Raw genomic sequence first — 17,791 nt, 5'->3', positions numbered from 1 at the left:
TGAGGTTTCAGGATCGAAGGCATCTCTGACGTATGTTTATAAGTATGTGCCTATAGAGATAAAATTCACTTCCATAGGGGCGCCTGGGTGGCTCAGTCGGTTGAGTGTCCAGCTTCGGCTCAGGTCATGATCTCGGGGTCTGTGAGTTCAAGCCCCGTGTCGGGCTCTATGTTGACATCTCAGAGCCTGGAGCCTGCTTCGGATTCTGTGTCTCCCTCTCTCTCTGCCCCTCCCCTGCTCATGCTCTGTCTCTTTCTCTCTCTCTCTCTCTCTCAAAAATAAATAAACATTAAAAAATTCACTTCCATGCCTTTCAGTACCACATGAATGATGGCGAGAACAGTAATTCTTGGGATTACGAATGGTGATCACTATGTTCATTTCTGTAGAGTTAATTGGTTTAGCTATGCCTGAAGCTTTGCAAGGAGATCTGGGAAGTACCTGAGACATTGCTTAGGCAATTTACATGTTAGTAAATAAGCTTGTGTCACTGGAAATATTTCTAAACTGATTAAGAAGTAAACTAATCACTCTCAGCTATAAATTATCATTCCATCCTCTTAAAAATCTCACCTTTAAATTATTGAGATAACACTTTGGTGGGACTTGTTTTAGGGTTCTTTTTTTATAATTGACTAAAATGTATCAGCCTGTTTAAATATATGGTCCCTTATTCCACTTCCGTTCCTCTGATATATAAAATACATTGATAATTTCCATTAACACAGAAATTGGTAAAAGTTATTAGCTTTTGCATTTAAAAATTTTTAACAACTGGCCTTAAAAATTGTCATCTTTCTTAATAATTATCACCCTATGAGTGAAAGTTAGATGTGACCTTTACAAGTTGTCATTAGGACCGAGGACAACTTATAGGTAACGAGAATTTTGCCATTGATTCCCCTACTGGAATATTGGGTATTCCACCAAATATCGGGTATGTCATAATTGCTGCTGTTTAGGTGACTTAGGCTTCTGCTTTGCTATTGCTGCTGTTTGTATGGAGTTTTTCAATCTGGAAGTTTGTGGTAAAGTCAAACACACAGATGGCAATGCACTGTATGAAGGTACATCAATGTTTACCAGTGGTTACTATTCATAAGAATGGCTATTAATATTGGCAGAGGCTGGTTGCAAAGACCATGGGGAGTGTTGCTTATGGAACTCTAGTAGTGATTAAAGGCAGTAAATCCTTGGGAAGCAGTAAGCACTTTTTACTTGAATGGTTGACCATATTCGATCATTACATAACAAGGAAAAAAAAAAGCAATGCTGTTTTTGGTAGGGCCCCCACTGTCTTAAGGAAAGAGAAAAAACCTCTGATTTTCAAAATTCTATGCATTGGGTTGCCTGCTACCTATAGGATAGATTATATAAGAAAATAATATCAGGGTGTAACGGTATACATAATTCTGAATTAGGCAGTAAACTGTGTATTGTCGAAAAGTCAGCACAAGTTTGAGTGTTCTTTTTTAGTAACACCTTTGGTATTTCATTAATTTGACCAATAGTCACAGTAATCCTGTGCCAGGAAGCTAGTCACTCATGGTGTAAGATAAATGGAATAAGGTCTCTGATATCAAAGAAGTCTCCCCAGACTACCTTCAGGAATAATCAAATGTTCTTTATTTGGTTATTTTATCTCCTTAAAAAATATGAACTCTGGGAGAACAATATATTAATGGGTAAATTTTAACCAAATTCTGATGATATTCCAATAATATTAAAATGAAGTTCTGGGGGGTGCCTGAGTGGTTCCGTCGGTTGGGTGTCTGACTCTTGATTTCTGCTCTGGTCATGATCCCAGGATTGTTGGATCTCTCTCTGTCTCCCTCTGCCCCTCCCCTGCTCGCACTCTCTCTCTCTAATTTTTTTTTTAATTTAATGAAACTCTGGTAAGCTACAACCAGGAACCCAAACTTTGTCTTTTCTAGAATATTTGATTATCATGTTTGTATCTTTTACCTGTGATCCTGACCTCTTTAAGGGACTGGGAATAAAGTCAAAAGCACAACTGAGTGCCTTGAAAAGGTAATTTGCTTAACTGTGAGTTCTGATAGATTACTAAAATGGTAATAATTTGATGAAAGAGAAGTCCCCTTCCTCTCCCCACCCCCCCCACTTTAAAATCTCAATTAGTTTTTTCATCCTTGAAACTGGGCACAGTCCTCTGTTTACATTTCCACATTCCATGGACTAACATACTGTGAAATTTCAAGCCTAGCTGTCTTGGCTAATGAATATACAGTATGTTGAAAAAGTACAATTCTTAGCTTGGAAGACAGAAGCACAATTTTGTTAGCAATTCCTCCATATCAATATTTATTTAGCTCCATATATATATGTGTGTGTGTGTGTGTGTGTGTGTGTGTGTGTGTGTGTGTGTGTATGTGTATTCCCCCTAGTGGTTTATATATATTAATGTTATTCTTATAAATCAGCACAGCACATGAGAATCTTAGGCATTAAGTCATGGTTGAATCTGAATATTGCATTTCCCTTGATCAGATTTTAGTGATAGCCTTTCTTGTGGTTAAAGAATTCAGTTTAGCCTCTTACATACAGTCTAATCCAAGACTATGTTCTATCTCTTGTAATTATACCTGACCATTTCCAGGTACCAAAGTCCTTAGATAAATAATTACCATGCTTTGGCTAATGTATTGATGCCTGAGTCCTGCTGATGGGATTTGAAACTCTACACAAATGATGAAAACCAATAGATTTGAGTGGGTCTTGGGGTCAGAAACTTAGTAACCCTCAGTGAATGTTCGGTGCTAATAACGTTTTCTGAGCTTCTCACAGGATTTCCATGAGACTTTCAAACCCTAAGGGACATAGAAGAATCAAGCAGCTCAGAATGCATTTACAGAGAAGAAGATGACAGGAAAAACCAACAAACAACAAAACAAATAGGCTGTTAAATGCCCCCCTTGCTTGGTAATGAGGAGCCCTGTTCTACCTGTCTTCTCTTTGGATAACTGGTTATTTTTCTGAACACTACATTTTTAATATGCCTCAGTCTAAAGTTAGGGGCAGGAATAGAATTCTCAAAGATGAAAGATCCATTATTCTTTTGAATCCTCTGAGGTTATAAGTACCCTGGAGAAGTGATAACATCAGCAGCCTCTATCCTCTATTTTGGAGGCACATTGGTTGTATGAGAAAGATCATCTGCATCCCTAACATTGACATCATCTCTGATGTCGTTCTTTACCTAGAGTTTAAATAAATGAGCTTCGGAAAGTTGCCCCAGAATTTTCTTCATAGCCATGGTTCATTGGAAGTCGTGTATCTAGTGGCCATAGTTTTTTTGTTTTGTTTTTTGTTTTTTTGTTTTTTTGGGTTTTTCCTAGTGGCCATAGGTTTTATCAGGTACTCAAAGAAATTTATACCCCGCCTAAAAAAACAGGGGCAATAAGCTCAGAACTCCCAATCTCACTAGAATTCAGATTTAATTATTCTCCCCCACTGAAGCATTTGGACAGACTCCTGGCAGGCCACAGTTACAACAAACGCATTCTTGCAAACAGGTTGAAACTCCTTTAGCTTCTAGTAGTTGGTGCATTTCGGCAACATTTGCCTCGTATTTTATTTTATTTTTTGGTTGGTAGGGAAAGGATGGGGGTTAAACCTCTTGTATACTGACAACATAAATAACATCTTCTGGGCCAGTGGGTTACTGCAAAATAGACTTGATGAATCTCTGCTATCTGAGCTGTGATCTTTTGATTGGTTCGAATCCCTTGAAACTTAAGGAATTATTTACCATGTTCTACCCTGTTTTTTTTCTAATAAACAAAGGAAGCCTTTAGTTCAAAGTTCAAGGAAGCATGTTTCAATGAAATAAATTAAATCTCTCAAGAGAATGAGCATTGAAGGAGAAGAATGAAAAATTGATGACCTATTAACAGTTATAATTCTCCACCTTGAATTATTGACAGCATATGACATTATAACCTTACAAATTGCAATCTATAAACAGTGTAGAAAATATGACCTTTGCGTTACAACTGGTCTCACAAAGCCTTCGGCTTATTGCAAACAGCTGCCACCAGCACATTTTCTTGTAGACTGCAGAAAAGAGGGGATGCGTATAACCGGAGAACTGGATGCTATTTAGAAAGAGCTCAGCAAGGCCACTTACAGGCAGAAGTGATGGATGGTGAGTGGCAGCAAACTTCTCAGCCAGGGTGAAGGTATTAGAAGTTTGCTTGTCATTGATTTACAGTCACCAAATAGAAAGAACTAATTAGCCGAGGTTGGTTGACTTAGCACTTTTTCTCCTCCACTTTTGAAACAGACAGGGACTTAGAATTCATAAGCAGGACAAAGTAGCTCCAGGGTATTTCCACCAGTCCTTCTACCAACAGTTGTTCTTAAGGATAGAATACAGCTAAAACTTGGATATGAGATGTGGGTTGGTTTTTATTCTGTCACAAATGGTAGAATAAACGTTGAGACTTTTTTTATGTGGCTTTGAGGGGGGGAAAGGTAAGTCATAGACACACAAGTAGTATATGTTTGTTCTGATATATTGCATTTGGATATTACCCACGGACATGGTTCATCATATTGACCCATCATCGTTATCGGACTCGTTCTTTGTACTTTTTCCTCTTGATTCAGGGAATATCTTTGTTAGGTTTTTCAAACATCCCAATTGTATTTGTGGTAGAATGCCCTCAGAATATTGGAAGTAGCCCTGAAGTCATGAGAAACAAGTTTTGTCACTGGTTCTGTCACCAACTGAGCGTCGACTTGGACAATTCACGTGACTTCTCTGGGCTTCAATTTCCCCTCATGATTTCAAACACAATTATTTAACGCTTGATGGTCTACTGTGTGTCAGTGCTTAACATAGAATATTTCAGTTAATCCTCATAATAATGCTCTGAGATCCTCTGAGGAGCTGAAATTATTCCACACTTCCCTGATGAAGAAATTGGAGCGGACAGAAGTTAGGTCACCTCCCATGAGAAAGTGGGAGAACCAGGGCACCATCCTGGCAGTTCCAAAACTCAGACGTTGATATCAGAGCTCACAAACTCACATGAATGCTAGCACCACGTGAGTGGTGTCGGTGAGTAATAGCAAGGAGTTTGCTCCAGTGAAAGGCGATCCCATGTTTCGTGAGGGGGAGTCAACTGCTGTATCCTGCTGGCTAGTTATGCTTTGTGGGGATATGAACCTGATACTGCTAGTTTTTCTGATATTTTTCAAAGAGAAGTGAGAATTCCAATTCTGTGTATAAATTCCTGGTTTTTAAATGCTGGCAATTTGATCCACTTTGTTTTTAAATCTGGCTGATGGCCAGTATTGTGTAGGGCAAACAAACCATGATTTGGGGCTGCTGTGGTTTGACCATCATCTGTGTAATGATCTACGACTTAAACACCGCCTCCCCTGCTACATTATAAAATGGCAAATTAGGACTAAGTCATCTCTAGGTGCCTCCTAGCGTAAAAATTCTGTATACTTCTTTGATTATCTCAAGCCTCTGGTTTCTATATATGCGTCTTTTCAAATTGCTGTCTTCCAAACTTTTTAGGAGAGCTTCTCCCAGATGCTTAACATAGTAGACCTTGTCCTGTCAAAGATGTCTCTAGTCCTCTTTTTTTCAAAACTTTAAAGAGTAACCCCCTTAGATTATTCCTTGTTCTTTTTCCTACAACATCCAGGGACTCCCTCCTTCCCCCCAGCACCCCGTAATCTCTCTTCCTTTTGTTCTCTTCTTTCCATTTTTATTCCTACCACCCTGGTACAAGCCTCCAAATTTTTGCACCAGCACGTTTAAATAGACTCTTAAAGGTCTCCTTAACTTTCAGACACTTACTGCTCTAATCCAGGGTTTAGCAAACTAAAGTCTTAGGGCCAAATATGGCTCATCACCTGGTTTTGTAAAATGGTTTTGGAACACAGCCACACAATTTTGTAGACAAATTGTCTATGGTTTGCTTCCATGATACAGCTGTGGAATTGAGTAGTTGTGACACGCATGTTGTGGTTCGCAAGCCTAAAATATTTACTATCATGTTCTTTAGGAAAAAGTTTGATAGTACCTGCTAATCCATTGCTTACATAGGTGTCAGATTTAAAATACATCTTCGCATCTTGCGTGCGTCACCTCTGGGCTCAGAATCTTAAATTGTGCTCCATATTTCACCATGTACACACACAAGAAGAGTTCTAGAGATTTCTCAACCTAGCATTAGAGACCACCCAAAAATTACCTTAGTGTATCTTTACAACCATCTTTTTCAAGCATCACTGTAATCTGTGACCAGGCTGGTTTAAATGATGAACCACAAATATGCCGTGCTCACCCGAACTCTGAACTTTTGAGAAGGTGCTGCCAGCGGCATAATTTGCGTCCCATCATTCTGCGAACTGTGGTATTCAACGGACACTTAGTTCTAACCCAGCTAATTGTTATTGAGAATCTACTGCGCATCAGGGATGGCAGTTGGCTTGCACGTTTAATAATTTCATTCGTTGTAAATTGACTCACATGTTTACCCAGACGCATCTACGCATTGTGTAATTATTCATTGTCCACCTACCAGGGGTCCTTTTATGTCCTATTCCATCTTAGCACAAGAAATTATACTTAAAAATTCAACACCTAGATGACAACCTGATGGAAGAGACAGGTAAAAAGCAATGACAGTGGTGTGCCTCAGCCGTAGTAGAAACACGCTACGCTAAAGAATCGTAGGTGAAGCTACACAGAGAGCCTGGGATGGCTTCACGGAGGAGACGGCATCTGAGCTGGGTACTGGAAACTGAGAAAGCCCCAGAAGCCTGAAAATCCATGGTGGTTCAAAGAACAGCAGGGAGGCCAGGAAGGCAGGGTGGCAAGGAGAAGTGGCACCAGATAAAAACTGGAAAGAGAGCGGGTGCTATATAGAATGGACCTTCGATGTCCTGTGGAAGAAGAGGGGATTAATTTAATCCTGTTGGGGCAGGCAGACCTTGAGTGTTTTCTTCTAATCTATAAGACTGCATACCTTGCATAAATCAGAATCCCTCTGCCCCATATCATAATTCTCTACCTTGAAACGGCCAAATAGATTTACATTTGATACCCTTTCCCCCATAGTGGTCAACATTTGTGTCTACGCTTGTAACCAACAACATTCCTTAGAGTTTTGTCTGAGCTTGATAAAATGCTGACACCAAGATAGTTAAAAATAAGTGTGCAATGAGCCCAATATGCCTACGCTCGACTAACCCACCACATTTTGTTTCTTCTGATGCCAACTTCATCTCTCACCCAACATGCCCAAAACTGTAGTCATCAGCTTTCAGGCAAATTTTACAATAATTGAACACTCAGCCTCAAAAGAGGCCAAAACATTACTTCTTTCAACCCCAAGGCCGGGCTGAGAATATTGCGCTTTCACAAATTCCTTTGACATGTATTGAAACTATTAAATTAGAGGCCAAAAATATTTACTTTCTTGAACGACCATGGCCGGCAATATCTGGTCTTTCATCTGGGGTGCATGTAAATTATTACCTTCTAAGCCAACGGCACTGAGTGTTCATGATGGAAGGCTTATCTCTCAGCCTCGTTAACTGCCACCTAGTTGACCTTGCAAAGTATCAGCATATGTACTCATTGTTACCAGTTGCAAGAAATAATGCAGGGCTGTAGGTGTCTCAGCTTTAAATGTCAGACCTCAGGTCATTATGTTTGTGACGTTGATTTTTTTTTTTCTCAAGGAAAAGACATTTCAAAAATTTGTAATCCGAGCTAGTTTAGCCCTGTGGGAACTGTTTTGCTTCTTTCCTCAACCCAAACTAGAGTTATGATTTCATTCTGAGAACTTCATAAAGTTGGGGTGATAGGGCAGTTCCACTTTCCGATTTGACTGAGAACCAGAGTCATTCTTTTTTTTTTTAAGTTTATTTATTTATTTTGAGAGAGAAAGTGCTTGTGTGAGTGGGGGAGGACCAGAGACAAAGGGAGAGAGGGAGAATCCCAAAAGGGCTCTGTGCCCGATATGGGGCTCAATCGCACAGACCATGAGATTGTGACCTGAGCCAAAATCAAGAGCCAGACGCTCACCCGAATGGAGCCACCCAGACACCCCAAACTGGAGTCACTCCTGTGACCCGAACCAGTTTCTTTGCTGTGGTTCCAGTGCAGACAAACTTGGTAATTAGTAAGACCGGTAAAGAACAGCCTCAGTAGCCTTACCTCACTACTAACCCTGGTTTCAGATTCTGGTCTTTGAGGCCAACTTATCTTGGAGGCACAGCATCTCCCAAGGGTCCGTGGTCATCCTGCATCCCTGCTGATCCTTCCATAAGCCTTTTGTCACTCCTCCCTTCTCTCATTTCCTTCTCCTCCCTCCCTGAGCCCTACCACATCCAAACACACCCTCTCCATTCAGAGGGCATGTGCACATCAGGCTTGCACTCCTCTGGTCCCACATGATTTGCAGCCCCCTTGGCTGGACAAGCTCTGGATACAGTGTAACTGCCTCTGAGAAGAGTTTTCAGATTCCCATCGTCCTACCAGGCAAATCCTCAGAGTGTTTTGTATGCACCCCTATCTTAATGCTTATCACACCGTACTTATAAAGGGGTCTGAAGCCCCCCCCCCTCAAATAGTGATCAACTCAAGGGCATAGAACTCATTGCTTTTTATATCCATAGTGTATGCCAGACTCTTAAGTTCTGTTCTTGGCCCACAGTTGTTGCATGAAAAAGATAGTAATAGCTCTGACGTAATAATAAGTGACACCCTCCTAGTCATGGCATCAGATGCATTAGCAGAAGTAGGTGCACATTTAAACCTTGTGAATAAAGGGAAGGGTCTCCTTACTGAATCTCACTCAAACACAGCCCCCTGATCCAATGAAATCCCAAGCAAAATGCAAGGACATCACCTTTATCTTTATTGCGCTTGCCTCCCCGCCAGGCACTGCCATTCAATAATTCTGCCAAGTGGTATCTTTTCCTCACGACAGAGTGCTAAACAGTGATTTATTGCTTGAATACACATTGCTTTCATGGAAGTGATTTGTTTAAAACAACAGTAAAGCACTAAATAAATTATTCATTCCATGCTAATTCTTCACTTTTATGTGCTGTAGTAACCGTCAAAATAAGCAGCCTGTGGGGCATTTTATTTTTGCCACATTAATCTTGGACAGTTTAAAGGAAAAAAAAAAATAGGAGGAAATCTAAAGAAGAGGTTCCATTTTCAAGAAAATGTTTTTTTTTTGCTTTTTTTTTTCTTCTAGCCCCCCTGCAGCAGCCAGGCAGTGAGTTCTGGTAGATGGGTTTCCCCTTCCCCCACGACTGGACCCAGAGAGGCCCTCACCCTCCTGTTCAGCTCTGTGAATAGCACGCCTCCTTTTCTCCACACAGGGCCATTCGCTGTGGCCCATTCCCTGTCACAGGGCCAGACACTGATTCTTTCCTGGGAGATTTGCATTTCCTAGGGCAGACAGGGTGTGAGGTTTCTATATTTCACGAGTGTCTTGATATAGGATTAAAGGATTAAAAATTGAGAGGAGCAGCAGTGACATACTTACACATTTTTGCAACTGATTTCCCACATGGAATAGAGATACCTTTTTTTTTTTTCCTAGTCTTATCTTTCTTTACTGAAGCCTTGTTTCTTGTGTTTGCAGTGGGGTCATTTGAGTGACTTTCAGGATTCTTCATTAGCAGAGGGGGATATAGACAGTCTTGTTTTAGATTCTTGAGAAGTTTCTCTCCTCTTTTCTGAACATGACCCTTCCATGTTTTATACCTGCTGGGGGATGAGGAAAGTTGTGGCTCTCTGGCCTGTGGCGTCCACAGAGGTCTCAGCAAGAGAGATGCAAAGATTGATCCCTCAGCTCAGGACAGTAGAAAAACGAACTCAGCCCATCCTTCAAGCCTTTGCTCCAGATCAGAAGCCAAGAAGATCTAAGCTTACATATGTGTGACCCAAGCCCCAGGCCATCCCATCTCATGTGTAAGAATAGCAAATACTATCCTCCAGCATTGTAAAATGAATTAAATGACATACTGTGTGTAAAGCACCCGGCTTGTAAGAACTTGAAAAGATCCCATTTGTATCCAGCTAGGGATTGCTCCTTTCTCTTTGTTCCCACAGTACTTAGTATCTACAGCACTCAGCTCTGTGAGTCTCCCCTTAGCTGTTATGTGCAGTGACGGGAGGTATTTGTTTTCTCTGTTTGTATCCTCAGTAGCACTTAGAAGAACAATTATGAATTGTGGTAGACCTAGAAAAACAATTGAATAGATGATAGATAGATAGACAGACAGACAGACAGACAGACAGGTAGACAGACAGAGCTTAGCATCAGGCTGATTAAAAGCAAGAAGTATACTCTTTGAAACTTTCTGAATCTCTTGTCTTTCCCTCTCCAAAGAGGCCATGCAGCATGGTGGTTAAGCACCTGAGCTCTGGTCTAAGTTTATTTGAGTTCAGATACCAGCTTCCCACTTATGTTCTAGCTGATGTTGGGCAAATGCCTTAAATTCTGCCATCTGAAAATGACAAACAAACAAATAAACAAATGCAAGCTTTGGCTTTATAGGATAGTTAAGAATGTATATAGATTATATTATTTAAAATGCTTAGCACAATGACAATTTTTTTTAAAGTATTCCCTAAAGTAAACTGGTGATAACAATCCAGTTAGAAATGGAATTCTAATTTTATTAATCTTATTCAATAGGAAAAGGGAGGGAGGAAGAGTTCACTTGACTAAGCTCATACAAGGAATTAAAATTGGCTCTGTAACCAGAATCCAGCCCTCTCATCTTCTAACTTTAGGTCTCCAACTTGATTTTAGGCCACCATACTTGATTTGGCTTTGTCCCCTTGTACAGAGGATGCAGTTTTGAGTGCCCTTTAGGGAATAGTTGAAAAACCTGGAATTCAGATTCTGATTCCAACTACGTACCCTTATGTTCTTGTACTTATACAGGGCTCCCCATTTCTAGATAGAAGAAATTCACACAGTGGGAAGTAGATCTCTTCAGTTCCTGGCCAGTTTTTGGGTATCTTGCATGAAAGCTTACACTTTTGAATGATAGCACAGGAAAAAATCAGTAAACCTTTGGATTGGTTCCTAGGCATATTTTATAACTACCCAGCCCTCCCAAAAGAGATATACAACATTGAATTATCTGTAGCATTTAATCCTTTAATCAGCCTAAACTTTCAAGAGGAAATCCAGTGTTTGGAATGTCATCCATAAGATAACAATTTCAGGAGATAGCATTGCCCTTGTGTTACAGTTACTCAGATTTTTTTTTTTTATCCTGCTTTTCTAGATGCTTGCTACAATAATTGCTCACGTAACTGGAACGTGTTGTTTATGCCTGGAAAAGTCCATTACCAATATAACTACAGTCAGTCAGTCAGACCACTAACAAATATTGAAGTTCTTTAGGTCAGGCAGGAGAACACTACATCTGGGTTCACATGCAGTTGTGACATTAAGGACCATTGGAAGCGTAGCGACTGGAATGTGCGTGTAGGAGCCATGTTCTACTTTATGAAATTTAAACTTTAAGATCAATGGGAGGCCACACAGATATTCCAGAGAGTGGGGAAAAAACGACATTGCTCTTTAAAAAAAAAATAAAATAAGGTTACAGTGGTAGCAGGGCAGAGGGTGGCTTGAGGGAAGCGAGGCGAGAGGGTGGCGGCATCGTTAGAGGCACTGGAGCAGGCCAGAGCAGTGAGGGGGGGGTTAACAATAGAGGCAGTTAGGGCTTAGTGACCGATGAGGTTTGGGGAGAAAACAGGGGGATCGAGTGAAGGCAGGCTCAGAGCTCTAGGTTGAGCAACGACAGTAGCATTTACTAAGCCTGGCAGCACCAATAGCATAGATGAAGGTGCTCAACAGTGGATGGTATTACAATGGGAAGAGACCTTACAAATGGGTAGTGTAGCCATGGAGGAGACTGAAGCCCTCAGTGTGAGTTCAGGCTTACGTCCATGTGTCCGGGTTCACAGCCCAGGACCGCTGAAACGATAGTTGCTTCGAAAAGATCTAATGAGCATCTCATGTGGAATCCCATGCGAAGGTGGCCAATAAGTGAAGCCAATGAAGGTCAAGAATGAGAGTCTTCACAGGCATGGGCTCCTTCGCAGGCTGGGTATTTGGGGGGGAAGCTTCGATTGTTTCAGGCACGGAGGGAAAGCTAGGGCGCAATCAGAAAACAGTTCTCTTTTCTCATTTCTGCCAAAATTGCCTAAAGGTATCTCAGAAAAAAAAAAAGTGTGCAGATTTTTAAGGCCCTGGCAATTTGCTGTGATCTAATTTGTCATTCTAATAAGTGCTGTCTGTTAAATCTCGTTTTATTCATAACTTTGTATTCTGTTTCTTGAAGAGAGGCCCTCAAATTGTAGGACTGTCATCCCCACAAAACCGTGTCTAGGCCTGATCCTACTGGTCACATTCCTCAGTTGACTTTTTTTTTTCTTTTTAATGTTTATTTTTTGAGAGAGAGAGAGAGGGAGGGAGGAAGGTGCGGAGAGAGAGAGAGAGAGAATGAGCAGAGGAGGGGCAGAGAGAGAGGTAGACACAGAATCTGAAGCAGGCTCCAGTCTGTGAGCTGTCAGCACAGAGCCTGATGCAGGGTTCGGACTCATGAACTGTGAGATCATGATCTGGGCTGAAGCTGGACGCTTAACCTACTGAGCCACCCAGATGCCTCCCTCAGTTGACTTCTTGTAACTCTCCCCCATGTCAGAACTGGCCCCCTCCAGTCCTTCTGTTCATAGGAGCTCCTGCTCCTATAACCGAGTCAGCATATGGCATGCTAAGATTATTCCTGACTCTGAGAAGCTCCTGATTAAGAACAGATTCTTCTAAAAGTATAACCTCCACCATTTGTCAGACAAGGTGGTTAGAGTTACATGATCTTTGCAGTCCTTCCTAATTTTGTCATCAGTTTCCTTTAAAAGAGTGACAAAATGCTAAATATTTAGTCATCCAGATGCCACTGGAGAGGATTAGAACTGGAATCCTATGGAAGCATTTTGGTTCTGTGATTAAATTATAAGAAATGCATGAGAATCACTTAACTTCCATAGGTTTTTTTTTTTCTTCCAACAGAACACTTTATTACTTATTAATAAGTTTTACTTGGGATTTCCAGATGCTATTTAAATTTCACTTTCAAGCCAGCTTTTTTAAGTTTTGAGTTTCCTCTCAGGCAAATTGTGTCCCATGACACCTTAGCACTCAGACAAGGCAAACAAAAGATCTATTAATAAAGGTCAGTTGTTATTGATTATTTATTTATTTTATAAAAGACAGTAAAATGTTTCTCTTCCTCCCTGGTTCACCTTAAGACTTCCCCATGGTAAAGGAAAATATTTGAACTTACCGTGTTAACTATCTCTGATTTTTTGTTCTTACTGCTTTTCTTAGTTTCACTGAGTGGTAAAGGAGAAGAGAAAATGAAAAAAAAATACAGCCTGTATTCTCATTTTTTAATTTCATTTTTCTTGAGGTTCCTCTTCTGACACTTGGATCACCATAAGATGCATGTCTCTATTTATTAGCTTCCTGTTAGTATGTTATGTTAGCCTTGAAAATAATATTTTAAAAAATTGAGTTAACCTCTTCAGACCCATGAATAACAACATAAAAACCAAGATGCAAAAGTGGAAAAGGAATGACTTGGGTCATTTCTTTGTATTGAAGCTTAATATCAGGAAGCATAAGAACAGAAGGGCCCCTCATCATTAACACACAGTTTGCTGCTTAATGGTGTGTTCATCTCGTGTGTGGGTTCTCACATAGGAAGAGTTTAATATTTAGATAGTGTCTCTAATTCAAACAGAGAATGATTTGAGAGCTTGGAGGTTTGTATTCCTCAGATCAGTGTATCAGGGACGTTAAAAGGGAACTTCTCCATTCCTCACCTCCCTTCTCTCTCTCCTGACAAACTCAGGTTTTTTCCCCTTTTACTGAAACATAGGGATTTCCTCTCTTTCTTTTCTAGATTTCTAGAAAGATGATACTGAAAGAAATGTCTTCTTACTGTTTTATAACTCCTTATTTGTGCCAAATGACATAATTCAAATAGGGATTAAGTCAAAGGAGGATGGTCTGTTCATTCCTTTCTAAAAATAATGGAGGGGAAGGAGGAGATCATGGTAAATACTTTGTTTCTTTAAGAAACATTTGGCTTGCATGGGTTATCCTATGTGTTTTCCTTGAACTGTGTCTCTCCAAACTATCCACTGAATTCCCTGCTTATGTTCCCCCATTCCCTAGCCCCATTTATGTTCACGTCTTGAAGCTCTGCCTGTAGGTCTTTCCAGGTCTGTTTAATTTTTCTATTTTACTCTCCCTATATAAAGAGGGCTTGGCTTGAATATGCATTTTCTCATATATTGTACACTTTATCTTGGTACTCTTTGAGGATTACACTGGTACTGGTATCATGCTTTTTTCTAGGGGAAAAAAAAGAAGATCATTTAATTTAGTATCTCTCTAGTTCCCCTGGTGTTAATGCAGATGACTAAAATAGAGTATAATTTAGAGCAGAATAATTTAAATAGAGGAAGGAGACTATGAAATGGTTAACATTATCCATTAGATATGGATATATACTTTGGGAATTATCCTCTTTTTTTTTTAAGAGACAGAGAGAAAGTGAGGGGAGAGGGGAAGACAGAGAGAAAATATTAAGCAGGTTCCACACTCAACATAGAGCCTGACAAAGAGCTTGATCCCACAACCCCACAACCCCACGACCCTGGGATCATGACCTGAGCCAAAATCCAGAGTTGGATGCTCAACAGACTAAGCCACCCAGGTGCCCAAAGCCTATTTTTTATTTAAAAAAGGAAGAGGAGGGACGCCTGGGTGGCGCAGTCGGTTAAGCGTCCGACTTCAGCCAGGTCACCATCTCGCGGTCCGTGAGTTCGAGCCCTGCGTCAGGCTCTGGGCTGATGGCTCAGAGCCTGGAGCCTGTTTCCGATTCTGTGTCTCCCTCTCTCTCTGCCCCTCGCCCGTTCATGCTCTGTCTCTCTCTGTCCCAAAAATAAATAAACGTTGAAAAAAAAATTTAAAAAAGGAAGAGGAGGAGTAAGAGAAAGAGGCAAGAACATGTAGGACTGAATTGTGAGCATTGTGAGATTAACAGATTTTGGAGAGAGTTGTTGTTGTTGTTGTTGTTGTTTTCTTTTTTTGGAGTTGATAGTATCCGTCACCTTAGAGAATAGAGAATAAGTCCTATTTTCAAGATTTGCTTCAAAGAACAACTTAAGTCCACTGGATTTGTTTGCTAAATATAATGACCTAGCTCTAGGAATAGAGTATAATAGCCTTTTATTACATGCATTTCTTTGTTAGTCACTACCGGGAGAGAACTTGACTTTCAGCACACAGAGTGGGGAGAGATGTGAGTTGCCTTGAGTGAGAGCTGCAGTTTTCCTCACGTGGAAACTCCTGGGACAATGCTCCCCAGCTCATGTGCCATCAGTGGCCGCACATCTTAGCTGCAAATGACCTCTAGATGGGAACAGACTCAGAGGGAGAATATAGCAAATTTTACTTAAAAACATTCTACCTTCCACAAGGACTGTTCCATATGCTGTGGTTTGCTCTGTGTCTCCCGGCACAGAGTCAGTTATCTGTCTATCCCTGTGTCTGCAGCACTGTTGGCTGTCTGGTCTTGTAAGCTCCCCAGGAGAGGTGCAGTAGCCATCTAACTCACACCATTTCAGTGTCATTCAGAGGATATTACATAAAGAAGCATTACATTAAATTAGGTGTGGGCTCTTAGAAAACGTGAAGACCATTTGGGATTAAGGACTCTCCAGGGGCAAAAATCTACTCATTGCTTTCTGGCTGGCCCCACACCCCAAATTCACCCCACCCTTTCTACTGGTTTTCTTTTCACACTGAGTTTGTATGTTCTGGATTACCTCCATCGGATGACTTAAAATTCCTGTGTATGGTTGTTGTGTGCGCCATTATACTAATCTTTCAACTCCCTTCTGAGGTCTCTTACTCTGATTTAGCTATTATTGATTTCTCCTCCCTTTGATGACTCAAATGGAGCTCAATTCCACATTCACTTAACTCTTCCGAAAATGAAGATGCCATAAGCTGTTCTGTTGAAATCTTCACTTAGATGTGCATGCATTCATTGTCCGGAACCCTCATCTGGAGGCTGCCAAGTTCTGTGATTGAAGTAGAAGGATCATCTCCTAACAATGAATTTCACCAAGGTTCAAAAGTTTTAAAAAATAAATTAAAAACAGCAAATGGAAATGCCATTGATGTAAAGTCAGTGAGGAATTAAAACTCAAGTTTGTCTCAATGAGGAAAAAAAAAATATCCCAGGGATGTCTGAAAGAAGGAAGAGTAAAGGAGTGGTCTGTGGCCAGTAACACGTCTGAAGGACAATAGGTCTCCAATACTTTTGAATTGGACACAAAGTGAGGACCCAGTTCTGTCTTGCCTTTAGTTACTGGAACACTTAATTAGGATAACATACCATGAGGGTAATGAAGCACCGTAAGAGTCTATGTATAATGTGAGTTAAACTTGTCCACCACTTACCAGCTAAATAATTTAAATCACTTAGCCTCTTTGTGCCTCAATTTCCTCATCAGAAAAGAGAGAGAGAGACAGAAAGAGAGAGAAGGAGAGAGAGAATTACTTGAAATGCCTTTAATATTTAAATTTGGCACACGGACTATGCATCCAGTAAATATTAGATGTTATTAATAATAGCAACTACTTAAATTTGTGGAGTACTTTAACATTTTCACAGAATTTGTCCACTTCTATTGTTTGTTTCTCCCATCTCTAAGAGACTAAGGAGAGACAACATTATCTCTTTGTTTTTAATGTTTGTTTTTAATGAGTCTGTTCAATATTTAAGTGACTTCTTTGAGGTCACACAGGGACAGACACTACTAGTTGTTCTTTGAGGTCACACAGTGACAGATACTGCTCAGCAGCCTCTACCCACTTTTCTGTTACTGGCAGGGCCCATCTCTTACCATAGAAAACAGCAAGTCTATCCCCAGACTTCTATCCTCCTTGTTTTCTCCACTTTCATTGAAGCCATGATGTGGGCACATGGCTGAATCCCTGGTCATTGAGACAGCGGAGATTTTGCTCTGAGGGCTTTGGGAAAGAGTTTCCTTTATAAGCTAAAACCCAAACCAAACCAAACAAAACAAAAGCAGATATACACTAGAGGTCCTTCTTTACTTCACTGAGTGTGACTGGGTCTGCATATGCTGCAAAGAAGTGTTATGGCCGCCGTGTGAGTGAGGGCACCCGGCACTAAGCATTGACTCCATCAGACAGGAAATACATACATATATCGTGTGGCTGCTTGACAGCATTGTGAGGCTACATTAGTCCCGGAACTCCGTAAACTGTGGACATCTTGTTATATGAGACAATATATCCCTTATTATTTGAGTTATTTTTACTATTCTGTTGCTTGCTGCCAGAGACATGCTAACAGATATGGTGGCTAAACCAAGACTCAAAGTCTGGTCTTCTGATTCCAAAGTGTTTGTTTGCTCATTTATTTGTTTTCGGGAGAGCATAGGGTCAGCCTATAATTAAGGCCTCCACAGAATAGCCAGATGTATGTGTCTATTCTGATATTCTGTGCGTTCTTACCCCTAATTTAAGCCTTAGCTAAACTCAAGGACTTGCTCTCTGCTGACTCCTCTGTGAGCTTTCACACCTCAGGACCTCTATCTTCTCGCTCCCTTCCCTTAGAAAACCAGCTCTGTAGCCTTTCGTCTCCAACAGAA

At 40.6% G+C, this 17,791-nt stretch overlaps 1 protein-coding gene across 4 annotated transcripts in view; it reads left to right on the top strand.

The window, feature by feature from the left end:
* The window catches only part of SORCS1 (sortilin related VPS10 domain containing receptor 1), a 502,497-nt gene that overhangs the window by 159,837 nt on the left and 324,869 nt on the right, over window positions 1-17,791 (top strand). The window lies entirely within an intron of this gene.

The sequence above is a fragment of the Acinonyx jubatus genome, chromosome D2 (assembly GCF_027475565.1).
Source record: "Acinonyx jubatus isolate Ajub_Pintada_27869175 chromosome D2, VMU_Ajub_asm_v1.0, whole genome shotgun sequence".
Classification (NCBI taxonomy): Eukaryota; Metazoa; Chordata; class Mammalia; order Carnivora; family Felidae; genus Acinonyx; species Acinonyx jubatus.
This window is presented reverse-complemented; position numbering and strand designations above follow the sequence as displayed.